General features: G+C 38.6%; 1 long non-coding RNA gene across 1 annotated transcript; it reads left to right on the top strand.

Moving 5' to 3' along the window:
• The first annotated feature begins 717 nt into the window (after positions 1-717).
• Positions 718-22,673, top strand: LOC125918687 (uncharacterized). Its single transcript, XR_007456555.1, has 4 exons — positions 718-885; positions 16,242-16,496; positions 16,820-16,895; positions 18,618-22,673. It is a non-coding gene; the product is annotated as an uncharacterized LOC125918687 (long non-coding RNA).
• Positions 22,674-26,565: the final 3,892 nt, after the last annotated feature.

Below are 26,565 nucleotides of genomic sequence, written 5' to 3'. Positions count from 1 at the left end.
CAAAAGTCCAAAGACTAGAGGTGAGCTTCCTGGGTTTTAATCCCAGATTGACCATTTAATTTTGGAAAAACTTTTGTCGGTATGCCTGCAAATATTTTATCTCCTCTATTTTGCCTTTTCACTATTTCTGAGTCTCTTGTCCTGATATTTGTTTCTACTTCTCTACAGCTTCGCTTGTTTCTCAATCTATCTTTTTATCCCATTGTGATGTTTTTAAGAGAATTTTATTTATTCAGCTGTATCAATTCTGTTATTCAACCATCCACTAATTCCCTTATTTCAACAATTATATTTTTAAAGTCAAAATTTCAAATTGATTCTTCTTTATAATTGCTTGTTCCTGTGGCATTTTTTCAGTAGTCTTCCATATCTCTGTGGTGATGTTAATTGTACTTATTTTGTACTTGTATTTATGTACTTGATCAGTTTTTGAGGTTTTTTTTAAGTGGTTAACAACTTTATTGCCTTGGAGGTGTTGAGGGGGGGCAGGTACTCAGGAGCTGTTGGTGGGGCAGTCAGCTTCCTCTTCACTATCACAGGCTTCTGGCTGCACAGGATGGCACTGGCTCTGTGGACCGCAGCCAAGTACAGATCTGGGTGGTACATGTTCTTCTAGGTCATATGCCTGAACTTGAGGGTGGCCAGTGTGTTGTTGAAGGTGGTCTGCACCAGGAAGTCACAGGGTTTCACTGGCCAGATCTCTGCATCCTGACCACCACTACACCTCTGCCATAGCCCCAACTCCACGCCCACAGTCTTACAGTGAATCAGCCCATTGTAGCGAAGGAGTTGCAGCCTTCAGATGACTGGGGTTCATGCTGTATGACTGCTTATTCCTCTTGATCAGGAAGCCAGAGCAATTCCACTGGAGACCATCCATCACAGGTAGGCAGACATGGCGGCAGCTCCTCTCACTATAGTGGCCAAGAGGGAAAGAAGATTTTTAATTCTGCTTCCTCTGGGAGAATTTTGCCCATTTGTTGCCTTTTTTTTTCTTTTTTTCATTATATTTGTACTCGTCAAATCCCTGGCAATTTCCCCTATGACTTTATTTTGTTTCCTCTTAGGACTAACAATTGCTTTAGTTAGTGGTGTCTACCCAGAGAAGAAAACCTAGGATCCAGTTCCTGCCCTATGAGAATAGACTCAGGTCAAAGAGACTTTAGGATTGTAGGGGTGCCTGGGTGGCTCAGTCGGTTAAGCATCTGACTTCGGCTCAGGTCATGATCTCGCGGTCCGTGAGTTCAACCCCGCATCAGGCTCTGTGCTGACAGCTCAGAGCCTGGAGCCTGTTTCAGATTCTGTGTCTCCCTCTCTCTGACCCTCCCCCATTCATGCTCTGTCTCTCTCTGTGTCAAAAATAAATAAACGTTAAAAAAAAAATTTTAAAAAAAAGAGACTTTAGAATTGTAATTTCAGTTCAGACATCCCCTGTTCTCCTCAGGCATCCTACCATTCTCCAAGGGAACCTCATAGTTACTCAACCAAGCGTCTGCTCTCTGTAGCCCTGATTTGTAGCGTACCATCTTCTGTGTCTGTGATAATGACCTTGTCCTTAGGGGAAGTAGGGAAATTCCCGGGCCTGCCAATCTCCTGTACTTATCTACTGACTTACCCTCCCAGCTGGGCTCCTGAGCTATCCTAGGGTAACTAATCTTACTACGTCAGACTGGCTTTCTTGCCACAAGATTGCAATGGGGTTGACAGAGATCCTTCCAGAGAAGGAAAGGAGTTACTACTAGGAAGTTGTTCCCAGCACCTCTCCCATTCATAGTCATGGCCCTCTCCCACCCCAGGCCACCATTCATGCAACTGTTATTCTTCCCATACAGAAATCAACCATCATTTATCTCGACAAGTTTCTTGATGGTTTGGTCACTTGACCATCACATAATTTGTGCTGAAATTCCTTAGATACGTATTAAGACTTCATTAATGTGAACAATGCAAAAGTGGTCTTGAATTGTTGTTGCATCTTCTGAAAGGTTTCCTTACCTCCAGTCACTGGCCCTACTCACCCACCTTTTCATGCTTGATATCACCAGCTAAACCATTCTGACACATCACCTCCATCTGGGCATCTGCCCCTCAAAAATGTTTGCCCCTCAAAAAGGGCACTTTGCTGTATATGTCGTGAACTGAAGGTTTTGTAGGCTATCATTTCAGGCCCTCCCCCAGTGGGTCTCATCCTAATATCCCAGACTTTTTTTTTCTCCAGTCCCCAAAAACAAACTCACATGATTTTCCTTCCATTGTGGATTTCCTCTTCAGGACTATCCTTTTTTCTACATCCTACCCACATGCCACACAACTTTGTTCAGTAAATGGTTGCCTGAGTCTTCCCCATTGGGACTGCTCTTTCTGTCCCTTGGCTTCTAAAGCAAGGATTCAAACACTATTAATTGGGGACATATCATTGACTCCCCTTTAATATTTTGAGATGTCCTCAATTAGATTATGCATTCCTAGAAGGTACGATTTTTTGTCCTGTCATGTACATCTCCCTTAGTCTTGAACATGGTGTTATGTACACACAAGGGAATCAATGGCTATTTTTCATTCATCAATTGATGGAGACCCTCAACAAATTCCACACGTCACATAATTTGGAAGCCCGTAGGCCAGATAGAGGTCAGATCATTTTTTTTCTCTCTGCTCTCTCAGCATTACACCCACCGCCAAGATACTTGAAGCGCTATGTAATTTTATCCTTGACATCAGAACAGCTTCACTTCTATCCAAATCTATGAATAAGTAATGCCTTCTCTCTGGCATCTCATAATGAGAACCCCAAATAATGATAATTCATTTGTTGTGCCCTGCACTAAAGAAAGCAGTGCCCTTCAGGAAGGTAGATGTGTTTTAAAGAAGGTAGACTGAGTGAAATGACCTTGCTTTATCCAAATTAGCAGACAGGAAGCAAACAGGAATCATCCCAGATGAGACTAAGCTTGCAATTTTTGCTCAGTAGCAGATAAGCTCTTGAACAAATCTAATTACTTGATATCTAATCTGCAAGCTTCCATAGGTCACCCTTCATTACTTGGGAGCATCTTAAATTTACAAGACAATTGGAAATGTTGAAGTCCTGAACATCGTGATTACTCACAAAATACTTTATTATAGGAAGTTTACTCCTGAGCAACTTGAACTTTTCTATTTACAATCCTGATCCCTGCAGTTTCAAAGTCAAAATACAACATCTACAACTTTTATGGGCCTCAAATACCAATACTTTGAACCATAGATTTGACTTCAAAATCATACATGTGAGAGTTTAAAATAGCATTACTTGAAAAATCATAAACACACAATTGCATTAACCATTTCTATCTTGGACTTCTGGTATGTTCAGCCTTCTCAAATACAACAGGGAGAAAAGTTGGAAAATGTTAATCACTGTTACGTAATAGGAAAGAAGGAATCATTTGGAGCTAAAGGGTCTAGATTAAAATCTTATTTTGACAATTTTCTAGCTGTATAACTTGGGACATATTCTTGAATTCTCAAGGATCTATTTTCCTTTTCTGTAAAATGTGAATAATAATGCCTATCTCACAGGATAGCTGGGAGAGATAAATTAAATAACAGATATGGAAATGATTAAATAGAGCACTTTGTAAACTAGAAATTATTGCACATATGTTGGTCACCATCATCACTTTTCTTCATTTAAAAAGTCATAATGTCAATGTATGCATGACCCTAAATTAGGTACCCTTAATAGGTCAGGAAAGAGTCCCATTAAAAAACATTTATTTTAATTAATATACGTTATAATTCATCAGAACACTGTCTCTAATACTCAAGGACACTGATTTTCCACTTACCAGTATAGTTCAAAACATTCAAAGCACTTAGCTCCCAAGGAGATTGTCTAGAAATCTTGACATGGTCACCTAAGAATAATTAAATAAATGAGCAGTAGAAGCCACAGCAGCAGTAGCTAGAGGCTTCCTAATGTTGCCAAGTAGCAGGCTTTTGATGTGTAAATTTACTCCAGACTTTCCTTGTCAGGTTCATTGATACTTCAAGAGAAAGTATCTATCTATCTCTATCTTACTTTATGCAGAAACCACTTCAAAATTACCTCAGAAAGGCGAGAATGGTACATATTTTTTCAAGTATAGGAGGAAATAAATCTTGCATCCTCACTGATCCTGCTAAGCAATCCACGTTTTTTTTTAGGGAATCTGCTTTGCAAAACTTCTTTAAGAAAGAAATTCCTATGAAAGAATAAAAAAATTATATCTCCAAAAAGGAGAATAAAAGAACAAAAGCTATGTATTCGGCGTGTAGAGTAACTTTATATGCAGAAACTTAGGAACAATTCTATTCCCTTTGCATACTTAGATGATTTGGACTTCCCTAATAAGCTGCTATGAGTTATTTCTAAATTACTATCTGATAAAGAGAAGTAAAAAAAACATATTTTCCACTCTCTCATTTGATGTCAAAAGTGAAAGTAAGCAAATTAAAGACATAAAGTAAAATTATAGATTATGGTTAGGTATCTCCAATGGTCCGATGGGTTGTTCCAAGGTATATTTTATTTAATTCTCCTGGATGCCATTGAGCTGTTAAAACCAAAATTGTGCATTAAATTATGTTTCTTTCTATGTCCACCATCAGAATTCAAGTAATAATAATTCATAGTCAGAGTTACAATTTGTCATTTATAATGAGCCAGACAGTATGTTAATATACTTTTTTTTTTTAATGTATATTTATTTTTGAGAGAGAGAAAGAGGGAGAGTACAAGCAGGGGAGAAATAGAGAGAGAGAGAGAGAGATACAGAATGAGAAGCAAGCTGCAGGCTCTGAGCTGTCAGCACACAGCCCAACGTGGGGCTTGAACCCATGAACTATGAGATCATGACCTAAGCTGAAGTCGGACGCTTAACTGACTGAGCCCCCGGGCATCCCTGTTAACATACTTTCTAGTATGGAAAATTAAGTGATGTGCCTAAGATCACACATCCAATAAGTGGAAGATTCCAAGTCATGTTGGTAACAATGCAAACAACCTGTACACATGCTACTATGCATGAAGAAAGTGCTTAGATATTCACTGATTGTGGTTTGATGGAATACAATGGAAGTATACTTATTTATAAAAAGTCACCTGCCACATGGCTTCATTTTTACAGACTTGAGTTAAAAACCTGCCAAAATTGAAGCTTCATTGCATGTAGAGTATTTGATTAAATACTTCCAGATAGTCCAACTAAACCTAGAATAGGAGACTTGAACCTAGATCTATCTCTAATAAGTAATTTCTTTTCCAACATCATTTTACTTTTGAACAGATAGATTACGTAAGGGACTGGTACATGAAACAAGGTACTAAGAAAATCTGTTTTTAATATGCAATGATTAAAAGGTGAAATAGCCCTAACCCTGAATTCCCTCACAGCTTTAGTTATGCCCTGAACATTACATTTATGCTGTAATTTTGTTTCATTTTGGTTTAAAGAAAGAAGCTTTTATGGGCAATGCCTATTGAGCTACTGTGGTCAAATATTTATTAAAAAGAACATATTGATTTGCAGATTATAACTGACCACATATGAACCCTTCTTTCCAGTGACATTCTTATTTAAGGTATTGATTAAAGGCTTTTCATACAGAAAGCATTTTTCTTGTCAGTTCAGTTATGCTGGCTTTTGTAATAAGCTAATTTGATTTCCTTTTTTAACCTTTGTTTGATTAGGGGAACAGACATTTGCATTAAAATTCAAGAGAGATGAAGTCTATCATCGATCTTGACTTCCTCATGGACCTCTTGTACTCAGCGAAAGATGATTTAGAGAATGTCAAGAGTCTTGGAACAACCATAATGAGAGAGGAAAAAAAAAAATCACTTCAGACTTACAAACCAGTAAGGGCTTATTTGACAGAAAGGGCAATTGCATTTGGTGGATATGTTTTAGAGAAATCAAATTCAGGAAGTTTAATTTTGTTCTTAAGCCAAGTCATTAAGAGATCTATGAGATGAACTGCCATTAATAAAGTACACGCCAGTTAAACCAAAACATTTCAAAACATCTGAAGAGGTTAAACAAAACACGTACATTGTTACTTGCCACAAAGAAAGACTAAAAGTAAATTCTAATATGTCTTTATAAACATGGTCTTGGTGAAACACTAACATCAAGACGAGTTTGTGATTTAATCCTCTATTGCTGTCTATTGCTGAAAATTGTAGGGATAAAGCCTGTATCAGCCACAGTCCTCCACTAGTGTACCCCAGAATTAATCAGTTGTCTTGTACAATAAGACTCAAATCTATCTGCAAATTGTTTTGGTTAACTTGGCCTCTGGATCCTTTTCCTAGCCAGGAACCAATGTATTCTGGGGCCTCAATAGGTCAGATCCATTGCTCATTCTGAAATCCCTCCCAAAGATCTGTATCTGGATCTTTTCTGGAAGAGGAGGCTTCCATTTTCTAAGGAGTTCCATTTTCTGTGGGGATAGTTTTAATGCAATAAGAATTGAGCACCTACAATGAACCTAGTAGTGTAGTAGATGGGCAGTGGGATACACCGAAAGTATACCAGGTCTGTCCACCCATCCTTCGTTCTTTTTGCTATAGCTATTCAGAACATTTTCAGCTAATACAATGCAACAGTGAGCAAAACCAAAAGACAGGAAAAGGAAAAAAAAAAAAAAACTTGGCTAGGACCTCCCAACAATTGGTAGAAAAATTTCTGGTTCCCAGGATAATTGGACTATGTCTCCTAACTCCACTGAATGAATTTTCATGATTCTAGGTTTCTTGGAAGAATTTCTGGAGTCAGCAGCCATTGCTAATTTCTTTCTCTCTCTGGAAGGGTCATTGAGTTTATTTACCAGAAGTGACTTTCTATTACCCACAATTCTAACAGAGATGGTTTATCTTTAGTACCAAATTTCTAGATTTCACAGCTTACAGTTGTGGTTTGACTATCTTTTTATATTAATTTTTAATTAATGTAAATTAATGTTTTTCACCTTTAAGTTAACATAGGCAAAGATTCTAGGAAACTAACTTTTTAAAAACTTCATCCAATTTAGAAGTAGAAGATACTTGATATTTGGCATTAGAGGTAAATCTAGTGTTTCCTCTGAGTAATATTATAAAATTACGTATATTTTAAGGACCACAGATGAAATGAGATTGTTTATATCTAAAATATTTTAAAATTAAGAAAAAAATACAACTAACATACTTTTCAAATTCTGTGAAGTTGGGTCCTTTTACAGTCAAGATGGCACTGTTTTATTTGATGTCTAACAAATAATAGAGATGAAAAATATTCCATTTATGGCAACAAGTCTCCAAACTGTGTTAGTTGTATGAAACTCAAATATCCATAAAACATGGCAAAAGAATTTAAGGGAAGCATTTTCATATGTCCCATATGGGCAAACCATTAACTGTTCTTTCACGTTATGAATCCAAAAGTATCTATGTTATATTTTATATTGTGTTAAAATCAATATAATGTAATATAAAATTCATCCAGAGGATAATATATTTATGTATTCCTAAGGCATTTTTAGTTGAGGCATTTACTTGGGCTTTAATTTTTAAAATAATGCTGCTCAGCTCATACCTGTATTGTTCCTCCAGGCTCATGGCAGGATCAACAGTCCTGGCACCTGGGAAATCCATCAGACACATCCCAATGGAGGTTTAGAAGGCGGACACGTCGTTGTTTTAGTCTTCAGTTGCCTTTCAAATTCATTGAACAGAATTCCTTATCTCATAACAAAGATTTTACTAGAGTATTTTATGTGTAATTTATCAGAATAGCTGCCAAGATGTTCAGTTTCTTTTTAAAGGCAGGAGCTTTAGGGCAGACAAGCTTGAGGCTTAAAAAGCCTGATTTTGCATACTCTTTATTTTCCCTGTGGTCTCTGAAGTCTAGTTTATTGGTATCCGCCATGTTACTGTTCCTGTCTCAACTGGCTCATTACTCAAAGCCAATAATAATTGCTAAATATGACTAATATCACATGGAAGGTCGCAAAGTTCACTGCTAACCTTCATTCCAGCTCAAAATGTTTTCAAGGTTAATAGATTGATTTTGAGCTGAGATATGATGCATTTATAAAATGGAAGAAAATGAAAAATTTGGCATCACCAATATGCGGATAGTTTTAAATGATTCATTTGTTACATTTGGACTATAGCCATGAAATTCATTTGATATATATCTCATAGTTATATTCTAACCTAGACACTAGAAAATAAATTAGTGATACATTTTAACATTAGACAATTTTACACACACACACACAATCCAGGATGAGAATTAGGGCACTATAACTTATTAAGTATTTCAGCTGAGGAATATCATGTATGTAAGTAGAACCTAACCACTTTTAAAGATTGAGACAATGCTAAAATACAGTTCAGTTAAAACTATAATTCTAAAAGGCTGGATGCTGATTGCTTCCCTTGGTCTCCTTGCTTGGAACAAAGACAAATGAAATTCCTGATTTCATCTCAGTTCTGTGCTTCTTATACTCTGTGGGACTCTGGTTTTGGTCTATAGAAATCTCTTGTTTTGCCTACACCCTTGAGTGGGCCTGACAAGGACTTCGGGATATCAGAGGGGTCCTTATCACCAGCCCTTCTCATCCCACCCAGTGCCTGGTTCTGGGCCCAGTCTTGTGACCAATTCCTGAGCTTGATTTCAGTTCCAGTTTCATGAGTCTGAGGATCTCTGGCCTCTGGTTCTGACCTGGATTTATGGTTTGACCTAGGTTTGCCAGAACCTGGCCCACCAAATAGAAGGCAGCATTTCCTGAGAGTTTTCCAATTCTCCTTAGGCTTTATGGTCCTTATTAAGAGGAAGTCACCAAGGCCTGTAGTTTCTTCCTTTCAAATGTTGTTCAATTCACCATTCCTTTTAATTCCATAAGGTCTAGATTACTAAATGCACCTTTATTTATATACGTGCACTTAGTGTACCTTATATAGATTGTCTTTATTTCCAAGCTCTTCCTATCTCAATTCCTGATTAATTAGCCCAACCATGATTAATACCATGGTGGTCTTCCCCCCACCCAGCACCACCAAAAAGTCACCAGCGACTTCCCCTTTCCTTACACAACAGCACACAAACCTTGGCTTGGCTTGGATCCTAACTGTTGTGCCACATTCTTATTCTCACTGTTTTAGGAAACAGGTGGATCTGTGATCCGCTCTTGACTCAGCTGTCCCCCTTGCTAACTGCAAATAAGGAAAATCACTTAATTTAGCCAAACCTCCATTTTTCACCTCTGTACAGTGATGAAAATAAAATCTTCCTTACCAGTTTTTGTGAGGATTAGTCATGCTCCGCATAAAATTCCTAATGAGTTCCATGGCATGTGGCAAGGGCTCAGTGTACTTGTAAGAAGGCTTTGTTATTGGACTGCAGTTGTCACCCTTTCTAGAAGACTCTTTGCCTACTCAATGCCCACTCTGTCTTTAAGACCATGTCATATTCCACACTCTTCACAAAGGCCACTATGATCAGGCCAAATGTAATCTCAAAATGCAGTAGTGTTTGATCACTTCATATTCTTATCATTTCCTAGTCTTTCAGGTGTGATAGTCTTGTCTTCCCAACTAGATTATAAGCTCCAAGAGGGCAAACTAAAAATTTCATCCTCTGTCACTATAATTTTGCTGCTTTTTGGTCTTGCTTGGTTCCCTGCATTCAGTGTCCCCTTGTTTCAGGTATTTCTAGGGACCTTCAGAATGTGTCTCCAGGGTTCTTTAATATTTCCCTTTTGTGGTGTCTAGCCTTTGTGGGGCATAGCAATACCTGTCCAAGACAGCCTCATCCGTACATTCCCATGCTGCCTTCAGGAAGCATATCCACAGGCACCTGCCTCTGCTGTCTGCACCGTCATTCACGTCATGTCTGCTGAGCACACTCACTGCCCTCCCTGAAGGTCATCATGTCCACTGATCATCAACTCATTACACTGGGGCCCCTGGATCTGTTCCCTGTGCCCCCCGCATCTTAAGAGAATTTTTAGGACAACAGTCCTTATGTAGGGAAACATTTTTCCTGGGATATGAATTTAGTGGAAAGCAGCCAAGAATAAAGCAGAGTGAAAGACTCAGTATTCCCCTCATCCAACTTGTAATAAGGCTTTATTACTGGGTTAAGTCTGGATCCCATTGCCTTTTTCCTTAGGCTGGTTTCCTTCCAGGAGCCCTCAGTACCTCAAACAAGTAGACACCTAATGAGCCCCCTACCCACTCACCAGCCAGGTCTTATTTCCAGCACCAGCATCAGCTTAGCAGCAAGCTGGAATCTGCTTTAACTTCTTTAATAGCACTCTGCTGGACACACACATAAAATCCAGCTAAAGATCACTAGGCCAACTATCTTAGCCCAGTTATATAAACAAAATAATTTGGAGCATTATGTTGAATCTGTACCACAGAATTTTATTATTTTTTTAATTCTTGTTTTGAAACTGTTTTTCTCCTGTCTATATTTATTTTAAGTAAGAATAAAGGGAAATAATGTCTGTTATTTGAAACATGCATACAGAGGAATTTATAGCACAAGTTCAAATAACCAGGCTGAGGAAGACTAAACTTTGCAAAAGCACATGTTCAAAGAAATACTGATTTTTGCTTTATGCACTTTAGCCAGCTGACACCAAAATACTTGCAACTTAGAACAAGAAGTCATCAAAGAATCTTGCTTAGGGTACTTCTGAATCTACAAAAAGTCTACTGGCCTGAAAATTCAAAACTGCTTCCTCACCATTTCGGTGTTATCCTTAGCTGCCCCTGGTCCCAGTTAGCTTCCTCTCCAGTCTGGTACACTTCCGGGTCTTCTGTTAACTATCCTTAACCTTCCCTGAGTGGATGATCGTGATCTTTGTAGGCAGCAGTAGAAGCATGGTGCTTAGAGGCCTCTCCAGCAGCACCGTGGTCTACAGGAGACTTTCTCAGATTCTGAAAGAGAAGCCAGAGAAGGGGATGGGTCATTGGAAGAAAACTTTTAAAAAGGAGAGAAAGGAAAGTACTAAGTTTCCCTGAGCCTGACCCTCTGGTTTTTAGTCTCCTAAACACAATGGTTTTACTTGGTTACTTTAAGGATTTCAAATCTGAATACAGCACCCTACACAAATACATATCCTAGACATGCATATACACAGACACAGACTCTTTCAGAATTGAAAATAGTAAGACAAACCAACAAGAGATTAATTTCACAGTTATGGCCATTTTCTAGTGACATAAATTAAAAGCAGTAACAATGGAATTGATTTTCCAGATGATATGATATACAGATGTGGCATGCACAGAACATTAAAGCCAGAAGTGACCTTGGAGACTACCTAATTTTACTTCCTCAATTTGCACATGAAGAAACTGAGGTCTCAAGTAATGAAGTAATTTGTTCAAAGTCAGGGATATGTTCAATATTGAAACTGGCATTAGGACACAGTTTTCTTTAAAATCTACCTTTTTTTTTTTTTTTATTCTGACCTCATTTGCCCAGTTTTGGGACTTACAGCTAAAGTTGTCTTCTTAACCCTGATTTTTGTACTAGGAGGTTTGCAAACAACTAGCCTGCTCAAGTGTAAACATGTTTTGTTGGTTTCCACACATCCTATGCATAATATGTTATACAATAGCTGAAAGACTTGAAAGAAGTCTAATTGATACTTTCCTTATTTCTAGTGTCTGGTACTTTCATTTAAGAATTCTCTTTCTATACATGCCCCTGCCTTGTCCCCAGTTTTGTGGTGGAGTCATTTCTGTGGCTTGAAGTTTTAGTAACTTAGAGCTATTGTCAGAAAGCTTGTGAAAAGCAGTAGGAGGAAGCCCATTACCAATTGCCTGCTAGCCCTGGCAAATTACATGCCTGTTGCTTTTCGCTGCTTAATTTCATAAGATCATCCCTCTAGCACTCACCTTGGGCAGAAACTTACGGAGACAATAGACTATCTAGGCAGATTCTGATGCCAAGGGGTAGGAAAAAATGGATGGAGCGGACAAATTACAGCGTTGCCTATTCAGTCATGAGAATGGAAACATGTCTGTGAATCAATGTGTGAAAAGGATATTTAATAGGATGGGAGAAGTCACTTTAACACCTGTTTCTTCTGCAATTGAATGTGCTAGTGCCAATCACTCAGTCTGGATCCACTCTCCAAGCAGAAAATGACCTCACCTCTTATTCTTTAAGGATTGAAGCAGCAGTACAAGGTCTATTTTTAACCAAACTGGGAGCAATAACCACGGCATTGACTGCTGGGAAAGTCTGTCTTAGAAGGTCTGGCCTGAGGCATTGAGGAATCAGAGCCAGGAGAGAGGTTGTGAGCTTGTATAAATACAACCACATGAAATGAGGAGTGCAAAAAATAAAAAAAAAAAAAATCTGAATAAGGAGTGAACTCATTTTACCCTGAAAGTTACTAAACCTAGAGTCATAAATGCCAAGATAAAGAGAGAGGAAGAGGCTCAGCCAATGCTTTTTATTACAATCCGTTATGGTAATGGAAAATTTTCTTTTGAACTGTAGCTGTCTGTGTTGACTTTGGTAAGGTGGAAATTCAGGCCTATTTATTGGGAAAGAAGGATTCTGAGTAGGTCTCAGCAGGGCTCAGCTCAGAGCTTTGAACAGTCCCCCATGGAAGGGCACCCTTTGCAGGGATCATGCAATGAAATGTTAATATAAGCTTATTTCTTTTCTGCACTTCTCCAAAACTTGAGGCTTCCTCCATGAAAATTTGTGGAGATTGCATTTCATCAGAGGCTCTCCCTGAGCTCGGTTTTATTCTTTTCCATGCACCTGAACCAGCACTGTGGTGAGCAGGGCAAAGAACACAACATCATGATTATCTTGGCCTCAGAAATGCATTACTTACACTTTTAGTTTTTATATTTCTCCAGTGATGAATAATGCATCTAGAACACATTTCCAAACAGCTTACAACTTTTCTTCAATAAAACTCAGTCTTTTTATTGATTCCAAATTTTGGCTGATTCCTTTTTTTTTTTAAGAAGAGTTCTCAATTTATTCATATAGCTTGACATGTACATCTTTAAAAATGCAGAATAATATCAGGTATGTCATATTCTTCTATCCATTTAGCATAAAGGTAAATTCTTTTCATTTCTATTTTCATATGACTTTGTTTAGTTTTCTTTTTTTTTTTTTCTATTTAAATTCAAGTTAGCTAACATACAGTGTAGTCCTGGTTTCAGGAGAAAAACCCAGTGATTCATCTCTTACATATGATATCCAGTGTTCTTCCCCAGAAGTGCCCTCCTAAGTGCCCATCACCCATCTAGCCCATCCCTCCTCACCTCCTCTCCAGCAACCCCGGCTCTGTTCTCCATATTTAAGAGTCTTTTATGGTTTGATTCTTATGTTCACTAAGAGTTTCTTCAGTGAGACAGTGACAGCCTTCAGGACTCCCAGGTGTAGATTCACTCAGTTATCATTTTACAGCACAGGGAAAAGACATGTAGGCAAGCAAATAAGAAAGATGCAACATAGTAAGTTATGGTAAAGTAATATATAGGATATTTTGGGAGTGTCAGGAAGGTGGTAATTAATTGGGCCTGCAGGAGGGAGTTCAAGGAAAGTCTCATAGAAAAATAACTGTCTGAGCTTGTTCTTATGTGTAGGGTGAGTTGGTGTTTCAAACAGGAAACATTTGCAAATTCCCAAAGGTGTGAAGATATGTGACACATTCAAAGAATAGCCACTAGTCTGATCTGGTAGGAGTGTTACATGCATGTGGTAGGGAAGGTGGAGGCTGGGCAGTGAGCAGCAAGAGGTGAAACTAGGTAGGTTGGAACTGAACCGTGAAGAGCTCTGTACCAGATGCCAAGGGCTCAAAATTTCTTTTACCAAAGAGCAGAGAACTCCTCTGACTTAACAGTTGCATTCTTCTTCGCGGTAAGTAGACATCACTCAATTCTTACCCATAGGGGGTTTCCCCTCTACAAGGCTTGGTAATACATTCTTCAAACTCATACACCCGCTTCTTAGTCCTCCAGGAAAACGGAATTGCACAGTGTCCCATACAGTTATGTGGAGCCATGTGACTGAGTTTTTTGACACGTGGGCAAATGCGAGAGACGCCACTACCAGAAACCTCTGGTGGAAAACTCTGAGACTCCAAAGATGGCAGAGTCACAAGATGGAAGGATGGGGGGGATGTGCCAGAGTTGATGCATGGGAGGCCACCCACCAAATAGACTATGATTCCAGTGAAAAATAAACTTTCTATGCCATTAAAGCTACAAAGAGTTGGATATCTTCCATCCTGTAGTTAATCTATGCTAATTCAGTGGGTGAAGAAATTTTCAGGGAAAAAGTAGCTGCTTGCACATGGTATATTCCACTGTATGAATAAATACCAATGGTGCTGGCTCGCTTTTCTCCAGAAGGACTCCCAGAGCATATGTCTAGCCCCAGATTATCTCTGACTAACTTATTGCCAATAGGTTTGCAGTGGTTACCTCATTCTTGCCGCCCTGATTGGCTACCTCCATAAGGCAGTGTAGAACCAGTTCCATAAAACCAAATCACTTCTCTCCTTGCTCCTCCTATCCTGTACACGTCATTCAGGGTGTCAGCTGTGTTTTATGACTTTCCTCAAGGCCATTCTTGCTTTTATTTTAATTTTATTTAATGTGTATATAAATATATTTATTTAGGGAGTGTTTGGGAGCCGCAGTCTATAGTAGGTCTGATATCCGTGCCTCTCTGGAGATGAGCCTGAATGAAATTTACAAAAAATTCTTCTTCCAGGAAAATCTGAGCCAGTTCTGAAGAAATGAGAGTAGGAAAAGGATGAAGGGTCAAGGACAAAAACACCTCACTTGGAATTCTTGCTACAACGGGCTTGTAACTTATGGCTTTAATTGCTGTTTTCTGACCATGTTATTTTAAAAGAACTTTTGAATCCAGAGACTTGAGCTAATAATGACAAATCTTTTAAGATTTGTCACAAATTATTTCCTTAACTGAGTGTAATGCTCAGGAATTTGAACTCATTTCACTATTTGATACCTTAAGTTTTTATATTCTCAGAGGCTAGGTGAGAGTGTAGCATAGCAATTCTGAGAGGGAGCTGAGAGCTTCTCTGAAGAGATCCAATTATTCAATATGCTGCCCTAAGAGTACTGTCATGTTTTCAGTATTCCTGCATTGAGCTTTATGATCTCACAAGTTATAATTGGCATCAATTTAATGAATTATTTCTTGAAGAAATCTGTCACAGCATTTTTACAAAAAGCGTTATTATTCCTGTATTTGAGTCTTCCACGAAAATTGTTTTCATTGGAGCCTGCTGAAAATTTAGACAAGATGATACAGATTGTTCGACAAAAATGAGAGTTCCCAGAGGAAGAGTCTAGAAAACGATTCAACATCATGGAGTTAGACTCCCTAAGATGAAATATTGGCTCTACTACTAAGAAGATAGAGGACAAGGTCCAAGAGAGGTCCTCAACCTCTCTGTGCCTCAATTTCCATCTCTATCAAGAGAGTTATAGCAGTATCTACCTCATGAGGCATGGAAATTGTATCATTTGTTCACAATTATCCATTTCCTTTTCATCTTTTCCAGTTTTCCCTGTAGACATCCTCATCCCACTGATTGGATATGAGGGCCTTGTGACTTGCCGAGATGGGCCATAAATAGATGAACCATTTGCCTCATCTGAGCAGAGGTTTTTAGATGAGCTCTTGTGTTCTGACCTCCACCCTGAGACCATCAAGTCTCATGTAGTGGCTACTTCTTCATCCTGGGTTCAGGAACGAGAAGACACAGGGAGCATTGCCAAGAAGAGTCCAGAAGAGCTGCAAATATCCAGAAATTTCAGAACTTTTAGGATTGAAATTGAAACTTTCTTATTTCTAACAAGTTAAAGAATCTAAAATTCAGACAAAGATTGTTCACAGATCCAACACACCCTTGGTCAAGTCTACTGATTAGATTAATATGGCCTTCGTAAATGATCTCAGTTAGACAAATGGCTCAGGGAAAAGACACTAAAGGTGCATCCATCTGAAGCTTGATAAGATCAAAGTATCTATGAATTTATTTCTTGAAAAATATGGGTATGGCTATTGACTCACATGAAACTTGTTGGGATCAAACTGATTAAAAAGAAAAAATAAATTTTGTAGAGAGCTGTTGCCAAAGTACTCCCAGCCTGGATTAGAAGAGACTACAACTATTCAAATCATAAATAACTCTTGGGTCCCTAGTCTTCTACAGGTGTGAAGCAATCTGAGATAGCCTGTCAGTCACAAATGGCATCTTTTCTGATACTCAGTTCAGAAGAGGCCAAGGAGGATAACGGAAAAGGAAGAGTTGTCCAATCAAACATCATGGAGAACACAAAGAAATGACTCCCAGAAAATATCACTGGAGCAAATCAAGGAACAGTCCCTACCATTAGTGTAGAGGAACTTGCAACTTCTGTTCAGTGGAATATCAGAACTGTTATTCACCAGTGACTGGTATGTACCTCCAATTCTTCCAATTTTTTAAAAAAATTATTTATTTTTAGAGACAGAGAGCAAGAGTGGTGGGGGCAGAGAGAGGGGGGAGAGAGAACTCCAAGCAGGTTCCACGCTGTCAGTGCAGAGCCCAACGAAGGGTTTGAACTCACAAACTGTGAGATCATGACTTGAGCTGAGATCAAGAGTCGGATGCTCAACTGACTGAGCCACGCAGGTGCCCCCATTCTTCCAATTTTTTAATAAAGTGTCCCTGCTCCACTATTGTATTATATTGGGTTTAGGAGAATAAGAGGACTGACAACTTTTCACTTTACTCATAGGTCACTGAATCAAGAAGAGCAGCCAGCAGACATGATATATATTCACCAGATTCTGGACATCTGCGCCCAATGCCTGGTATTTTTGGGAAATTGGGGAGAGGTGAAAGCATCTTGTGAGCAGAAGAACAAATTGGGGCAGACTGCATGATTATTCATAATTATTTGTCTTCTCACTGCCATTGCCAGTCTTCTCAGTAGATGGAGTACACTTGTTCACTCCACTGGCTCTGGGTGTGATTATGTGATTTGCTTTGGCCAAAGGGACCAGAATGAATGAGATGTTTGTCATGACTGAAAACATGATTTCAAAAGCACTGCAAGTTTCCCTCAGTCTTTTCGATGTCTCGGAAAGTGGCTTTAACCTGGTTTTCAGAATGAGAAGACATGTAGGACCCAGAACAGACCAGCAGTGCTGCAGCTGACCCCCAACCTCAATATAATATGAGCCAGAAATCAATATTTCTTGTTGTAATCCAAAAAAAATTATGTATTACAACAACAGAAGTTAATACATGAGAATGTTTTGAGCATTTGATGTGATAACACATGCTTAATGCAATGGCTGGCACATCCTAAATTCAAAATAAATGTTCAGTTCTGTCATTGGTGTCATCTCTATATCCCCATTCACCTATAACAGCTCTAGAAACAGAATTGGCATTCTTCAATATTTGTTGAATGATTGACAACGGATTATTGAAATGTATAGCTTTTATAAAGTTAAATAAGGTGAATGAAACAGAGAATTACTTTTCCAGTTCTTGTGAATCTAGTGATATACCCTATAAAACACAAGGGACATACTTTCTTGATCTATATTTGAAATACCTGCACTGAAGAAGTATATGATATGAATGATAATTTTAAAACCCACCAATAAATATTTTGGGCCAATATGTTTTGCTCTTCCAAAATAGGAGAGTCAGGTTTTCTAGCATGAATGAGTTCTGGGACTGTAAGAAATGCTTCATTAGTTGCTTTGGTGACAAATACCCAGTAAGCCTGAAACAGACTTAGATTCTGGTTAATGGGGCTTTCTGAGAACGTCATTCCAGAGCAAGGACATAAAATTCTTTCGGAGATTTTTAGAGTATTCCCTCAAGTTGACTTTTGGAGATACTGTTGATGAGTTCTAAGGTCATTTATTTTTGGAACTTAAAAGATTCCTACAAATAATGGACAGCTCACTTTAAAGCTGCAGTAGCAAGGAAAGAAGGGTGATAAAAGTGGATAATAGAAATTATAAGGGATTTATTTGGGGCTCTTTAAAAATTAAGATGACTCCTTGGAAGGGCACATCCTTTTAAAATTTGAAATATCCCCTTGGAAATAAAAAGATAATCCAGAGTGAGTGAAATACTTTCTTGAACCTCCCTCCTTCTGAGGCCTGCAAAATTTTTAACTAAGATGGGCGTAAAGAGTTGGTGATTTTCTTTTTTTCAAAATAATTACATTATTATTAATCATGACATCACCTAACATATAGTGAATTCAATTTGAAGTACTTTCGCATCTTTTTTGTCATTGTTCTCCATATCAACCCCATGAGTCAAACTACACAGGCTTTATTACTGTCTCTTTAACAGATAACAAAATACAGGCTCAGAGAGCTTTGAAGACTTGTCCAAAGTTGCATAGCCAGTAAGCAGCAGAGGTGGCTCATTTTGCTCTTTTATTGTTCTTTTATCTATTATTGTTCTTTTATCTATTATTAAATATCAATTAAAAAGTAGCAATTGATTTCCAGTATTTAAATGACAGAATAAAGGTATAACTGCCCCTTTCCTCTGCCTTCCAGAAACATGAGAAGCAGAGCTGGATGCTCAATCACAGTTATCCCATCCATCCATCCATCAGACAAGATGGAGGTGAAGGCCTGTGCATGGCACACAGTGCTGCCAGTCTCTGTTGGGCATGAAGAAGTCTGAAAGAGCTCACTCTCGTACATGACTCTGCTGGGAGGATCTTTCCTATGACTTACAAGGTTCTCTTCCTGCCACCTAGGTACCACCTGCAATTGCTGGTCCAGAATGCCCATCCTAGAGAGAAATGATAGCCAGATGGAATCATCCTGGGATGTAGTATACAAAGATACTATAAGAGAAAAGATGGAAAGAGACAGAGCATGGGGGCTAGGGAGCAGTGGTGTGGTGACAAATTAAAAAGCATCAGAAATATGCCAGAAATGTGGCACTACAGCCCAGGCAAAAATTAGCATCAAGTCCATGTATCACCAAGAATTCACAAAAGGTAATGAAGCTATTGACTGATGAAATAAGAATTTTTCCATTGGGTTATGAGGGCCCAGGGAAGATAAAGTGAAATAATAGGTGGAAAAAACAAGCCCTTAGGGAAATATGAGGGTTACTTTGGAAGCAGCACCAGGAGAATAGACACTGCTGAGAACACATAAGGACAGTGGAGGACAAGAGTGAGAAAGTGAAATGGCAATAAACGAGAATTGGAAGGGAATGTAGATACATGATCAATAAAGAAGACACATTCATTGGATCCAGAATTAATGAGAGAGGACTCTAAATCCTAAATGGCACATCTTATTCAAAGGAATACAAAGTTACATCAGATTGTCAACACTAAGACATAGCGTAGTGAAGTCCTGAATATCCAAGATAGAGATTTCCTAACAATGGAAACATTATATAAACAGCACAATTCAGAGAAAAAAAAAAAAAAAGGAAGGTAATGTAAGGGTAGAGACTTCCTTAACTTTCACAGCCAGGCAGCAAAGCTGACAAACCAGCTAATACAATTTTTTAAAATATACAAATATAATAAAATAATAAAAATCAAAATCAGCTACTAGAAGGAGTACTAAGGAGAAGTGGAAATTGCTGATTTCACCATTAATATGGTAAGGAGTCAAAGAATGCTGATCAAAGAAATAGAGGTCTTAACTAAAGTATACCACATGCTTATTAAAACAAACCACTAGAGAAAAATTTATATTTTTCATATAATCAGCAAAAAGCAAGAAAAAACACAGACCACATAGTGAAATGTAGAAATAAAAAGGTCAATAAAAAAACAGAAGTGTATCATTAATTATGACAAAAAATAAGATCCATCAAATCCACTTTAAGAAATGTATCTTCCAAATATATTCATATATATGTGAACGAGGTATGTACAGAGATGTCTACTGCACAGCTGTTTGTAACAGCAAAAGCCTGGGAACAATTTAAAAGTTTATTAATGGCAACTGATTCAATAAATTATACCACAAAATGGAATACTATACAGCAGACAGAAAGATTGACACAGCTTCAAAATCATAATGTTAGGTTTAAAAATAAGGTATAGAATACACAACCATTTGTACAAAAATTATATGCACACATAACATATAATCTGTGTATGTGTGTATGAGTGTAGATACATACCATCTTTGGAAGAACAAGGAAATTTGTAAAAACAGATGTGACCAGACAGGGAAATTGGGTCAGTGGAAGATGAAGGCCAGAAGAGCACTTCTCATGTACTCCTCTACACTTCCCAAACGGTGTATGTGTGCAGATTCTAACCAAAATCATATCAAATTACCAAATTGTTGACCCTATTATGCAAGTGACAATTTATAATAGGTTGGGCATCAACATAATTTCCTACCTAGAACATCTCTGAGAATCCAGTTTGCCTGTGTCCCATTAAAAGATAAGATTTTATTTTGCCTTGGACTCACTTTTAGAACTTGACTTAGAAGGGACTTGAACGCAGATGTCACCATCATCTAGATAGAAATGGTCCAGATCACCAGCTAACACCTGCTTCAAGGGAAGGGTAGAGAATGCCCATCATTTGTGAGCATGCTGGTCAGACACAAGGAAACTGAGTTAAATCAGATTGAAGTCATAGTTATAGTTAGACAGAGGGGTGATGTGTCCAGGAGCACTCCAGGACAAACTGTGAAGCTATTATTAAGTACTCTTCAATTTTTAACTTTATAACTGAATGTCCACTCCCACTGAGAATGCCCTCCTGCAGACATCATTTGAAGTGAGAAAACATTTCCTGTTTTGCCTGTATTTTGTGGATTTTTTTAGCTTTCTTCTCATAGATTATAATCTCTAGACCTAACCTGAGGGACAATTTACACAAGATTATCCACACAGAATGATCTTCCACAATTTGCTATTTCAAGGCATGAAAAAAAAAAAAAAAAGAATCACAACTGCCTAGGGAGAAAAAAGAATCATAAGGCCAGTCTCCCTCTTGAGAGTTGAATTTGATCCTTTAAGGCGAGCAATTCAATCTTTTAAAAGGCACAACTCTGTTCTAATCAATCAAGCTTTCATTTCCAATGGCAATAAGCTTCCCTAGGCACTCAAGAAATCAGAAACTAGAGCCTTAGTACATGAAAAGTCAATACAGTATTTTCTACTAAGTTGACTTGGTCCTACAAACCTACCCAGGATTTTCTCAGCAGGAAATCTGGTGTTTCAATATATCATGTGATGTCAACACCATCTATCAGTGCCAATCTGTCACATTAAATGGAAACGATGTGGTTTGCATCCAGGACTTCAGGAATAGAGTTTCTGATAAATTTGTGAAGAACCAAAGACAAGCAATAGCCCCCAGTGTGTGTCCAACTCACATCTTGGTTTATATTGCTTTGTGAGGACTGTGTCCAAAGTTGACTGATGAGATATTCTGGCCATTAGGGGTTCTGATTCTAGTTACTTATGATAGCAAGTGGCTTTGCAGATATCATTGGCCGATAAAAGAGTCAGAAACCATGGGCATGATTCCAATCCTCTTTTTCTTTATTAATAAAGTTTTGTGTGAAGCGGTAGGAAGATTCATAAAATCTAGATGACTCACAAAGTGAAATTTATAGTATAAGCATTTCGTAATGCTTTTTTCCCCCAAGATGCCACATTAGAAATTTGCTCAGGGAACACTCAAATTTTCGCAAGACTAGAAAAATAATCTTCTATGCAAACATATTCCAAGGGCTAAATAGTCAATATGACATCCTGATGCAGTTCAAATCTTAACACACTGGTATATGGGTAGTTAATGGAAGAAAAGTTCTAAGGCCTGGCTTCAGATCACATCCCCACCCCACACCACCACCACCACAGTATGAGGCATGTAAGAACTGGAGGCTTTTTAACTTTCTAAGCCTGCAAAACAGGCATCAGAAGAGCTGGTCCACCTTTCCGCATGCCTCCTGGGAGAACTGATGGCAATGAAGTTTGTGCTTATCTTTTGTGTGCGTTAGAAGCAATGTCATTTTTTTTAGGTAGTTCTTAGTGGTGGTAATTCTGGGCTCTTCATGAGCATTCTACATCTAATGCTTTATATGGCAGTTTCCTAGTTGGATCTAATTATCTTTAAAAAAAAAAAAACATGTTAGGGGTGGGTACCTGGTGGCTCAGTCAGTTGTCATGATCTCACTATTCATGGGTTTGAACCCCACGTTGGGCTCTGTGCTGACAGCTCAGAGCCTGGAGCCTGCTATGGATTCTGTGTCTCCCTCTCTCTCTGTCCCTACCACACTCATTCTCTCTCTCTCTCTCTCTCTCTCTCTCAAAAACAAAAATAAACATTAAAAAAATTTAACCACTTTATTGGTGTGCATAGTTAATGTATCTAACTCGATGAGTTTGGAGATAAATGCACACCCATGAAACCATCACCACAATCCATGCCATAAGCATGTCCATCACCTCCAGAACTTCCCCCTGCCCACTTTATTTATCTACATGTATGTGATAAGAACACTTAACATAAAATATACCTTCTTAACAAATATTTTTAAAACATATAATACAGTAACATATTTTTAAAACATATTTTTAAAACATATAATACTGTAAACTCCATGCTGTACAGTAGATCTCTAGGACTGATTCATCTTGTAAAACTGAAACTTCTGGATCCAATTTTTAGCTTAAAATTTCCCACCATTACAATCATGAAAATGTTTTATAGCTCAGGTAGAAACCAATCTTCTTTATGTGTTAACAGTGTTATCATAAAATAAAGGTAATAATATTGCATTTCATGACACTTTTAGATTAGTTCTGATCATTTCCTCAGACATGCAGTTATAAAAGTCCCTTGTTACACCTATGAATGTAGACTTTCTTTACAGAATCTAAACCTTCTCCTGCTGCTTTTTGTTCAATTAATACACAGTTACTTTAAACTGGTAGAACTGTTTAACAATCTAGGTAGCACTTATTTTCCAGATCTTTGATAGGGCAGATTTCATCAATGCCATCCCTCTGAACTGCTTGACTCGTGTAGATATATTTTCATTTTGCTACTGAGTCCTCCCACCACGCTAAGCAGGCTGGAGAGAACGAATGCATAGTGGAGGGACCCCTGTGTGTAAGTCTGTGGAAGGAGGCAGACTCTGCTGCTGTGCTGGCAAGTCACCCAAGGTGCACACAGCAAGGAAAATGAATCCATCCTGTGGCCAGAGTTGGAACTACCTAGAAATCTTCCCTGATTCCCTTAACAACTCTGATTAAGACACTAATAGTAGTGACTTTTTTAACTGTTCAGCAGCAGTGTGAGACTGGGTGCCCCAGGATTTCTTTCACTGGGTGAGAAATGTCAAGAGACAGTCAGAGTCACAGTTGTTTTAAGGTCCCAACAAATCATTTAATCCGCGGGCTGTGTGGAAGAATGTCATATACCCCGGGACACCAGTTTGTGGTTTTCAAACAGGACAAATGGGTGTGGGCTGAAAATGTGGCATAACCACCAAGATAGAACTGAAATTGCCAAGCAGGAGACACAACTACACGCCCTGATTATAATCTGTTGCTTGGTTGCTTCCTACAATATGAGTTCATGACAGTTATCTATAGCATGTGTAGCTGAAAATAAAGAAGGGTTTAGTGCATTGCTTCATCTACCCCTGCCAGTCCAATGACAGCAAAGTGTGCCAAGAGATGTGCTAGACAGAAGACCCCAGAGCCCCTGTCCTGGCAGTATCATTGACAAGAGCAAGTCTTGCAAATGTTCTGGGCCTTGCTATCCTCGTTCATAAAATGGAAATAACAATACCAGCTCCATCTGCCTTGCAGAATTGTGCTGAGGATGAAGAAAACCAGTCAACAAGTATCCAAGAGCTCCCAGTGCTCCCAGAAGTGTAGACCCCAAGGGGGGCTTAAAGAGAGTTAAGAAAATACGTGGCCCAGAGTATTTCACAATAGATTTTGGAAGAATTGGAACTAAAACCTGTGAAATAATGGTAAACCATAGCGTAGTATTTGCACAAGTGTTCAGTTACAGAATATAACCTGTAATTCCCCTAAGGTTTCACAGGCAAGGGAGGGTATCCATGGAGGGGCTACAGCTGGGTTGGATCCTGAAAGATGAAGCAAAGTTGGCTGGAGAAAGAAAGGAAGGACAGGCGTTCCCCATTAGAGAAACTGCACCAGTCAAGACTGGAACAATGAGCAGGGCTATTCAAGGGACCATGAAGAGATTGGCACAAATGTTCAAGAAGAAAGGGAAAAGAAATTTGCAGGTAGGAAGAGATCTGATTAACGCAACAATGCAACCAGGTGAAGGAGGTATGTAAGCAAAAAGAGAAATAGGGGTCCAGGGGCTTTTCAAGCAACAGTGACCCAGTGTTTAAGGAAGATTGTATAGCAATTATTATGTAAGCTGGTAAGAGCTAAGAAGATGGAAAGCAATATGGAAAAGATTCTATTACCCACTCTTAGTAGTGGTAATGGAAACATGAAGGAAAAAACTGGAAAGACTAGCTGACTGGATACAAGGGATACAGATGCATGCTTATAGAGATACAAGGGATTAAAGCTCATGCAAGTGGTTGAGACTGGGTCTTTGAAAGACAGTATACACTGACAAATTTATCGGAGGATCATTTCAAGTAGTTGTTCCACAGAGAATTCTGAATGCTATCAATTCATCAATTACAACAATATTTCCTCACCACGAACAGCTATTCATTACATGGTTCTGTAAGTGGGTTTTTTTTATTCTTTCCAGCATCAACTCCTGCTCTCCAGTTTTGCAATAAATGTTTATCATTGTGTCCTTTTTCTGTGTGTTTTTTTCTAATATGTGGATCTCTGAAGCTTGGAAGCACAATTGTTTGTAGAATCCATCCATCCTTTTTTGAATCAGTACACGATCTTTATGAATTTTAGTTACTGGATCTTAGTGGCAAAACACAATTCCAACTTAGTACGCTAGATGGCAGAGAATAACTACTTTCTCTCCACCCCATTAAAAAAAAAAAAATGAAAGCCACAGTATGGAAAAAAAGAAGCATTATGGCTCACATATTTCTGTTTGTCCTCAAAGCTTATATAAGAAAACTCAACTTTTATACATAACAGCTATCCACATTCCACTGAAAGTGATTGGGGGAGCCAGGGGTTCAGTATACTCAGATCTGAATAAGTATGCTTTACTTTTTGGGGGGTTGGTGGTTTTGGTGGTTTTTGTTTTTGTTTTTTCAAGTTTTCTGTTTAATTGACTTTGTTTTATTTTGTCCATGTAGGAAATGGTGGAGGGAACAGATAATGAAAGTGGTAATGAAGACATTATGAAGTGAGACCATATTGGTTATAATGCATTATTTATTAATCTATTAATTTTATTAATTTATTAATAAAATTTTATTAAATTTTATTAATTTATTAATTTTATTATTTTTTGCAGGGCAGGGTAGAGGGAGATCGGGTAGGAAGGGCACAGTGGGAATTTATAGGTGGAAGGTACACACGATCATGATGAATAGCAATGAGATTATTACCAAAAGCCACACACCATCACCACCAAAGAACCTTTGCCAGCCATTAAAAAGTGCCCAGACACCCCAAGGTTGAGAAACATTATCAAAAGTTACTTTAAGGAGACATTTAGGTTATCTTTCTGCTCCTGGATACAACTGTACTTAATCAACTTAGTAGAAAGAAACTAACAGTGAACTTCAAACCTGACTAATTTTAAATCACTTGGAAAAGTGGCTTTAGTCAACATCCTTTGTAAAACTAGGTTTAGTCAACATCCTTTGTGTCTATTTTGTGCAACACACTATACAGTGAGTCCTACCTTTACATTGTATAGTAGCTACCACATCTACCCCAAAGGAACTTAAAATCCACTGAAGCCTGTGAGACATCTACATATTTTTCAATAGTTGAAGAACATTCAACGTCCTCCTGCATGTTTTCTAACTGTATCTAGAAAGTAAAATAACTATTTTATTTAGTATAAAATTCGGGTGAAAAAGCTCCTTATGATATTTTTAGTTATCCAGTTTTTCCTCCAAAAAAGTCAAGGAAGAGACAGCTATTTAAAGCTAATAAGCTCCTATTGAAGACTTATTTCTACGCATTTCCTAAAATCTCTGGCCGTTGTGAATAAATAGCTTTTTCTTGACCAACTCTACTAGGAAAAAGCCTCCAGGTTATTTCAAACTATGCCTGCACGCAATGGGACCTCCACATGCTTGCTGTCCTGTCCCCCTTTGAACTTCCTCTTTGTGCTCTATTTCAAGTGGAATGGCCGTTTCTTAGATGAAGGCAGTGCCATGAGGCCCTACTAACAGGCAGCACGGAGTGACAGCAAGCTCGCTGAGAAGAGAACCGCCCAGCCCGCTGTGACACTTCGGGGCTCGCGCGACCCGGTTTGGATCCGGCGCGCAGCTCGGCCCCAGGAGCAGGCGGCTTCGGGGCGTGCGGCCGGCCTGCGCGCGCGCTGCTCGGCCGCGCCCCGCCGCCCGGCCG

Source organism: Panthera uncia, chromosome B4 (assembly GCF_023721935.1).
Source record: "Panthera uncia isolate 11264 chromosome B4, Puncia_PCG_1.0, whole genome shotgun sequence".
Classification (NCBI taxonomy): Eukaryota; Metazoa; Chordata; class Mammalia; order Carnivora; family Felidae; genus Panthera; species Panthera uncia.
Note: the sequence above shows the minus strand (reverse complement) of the source record. Positions and strands in the feature narration are given on the sequence as shown.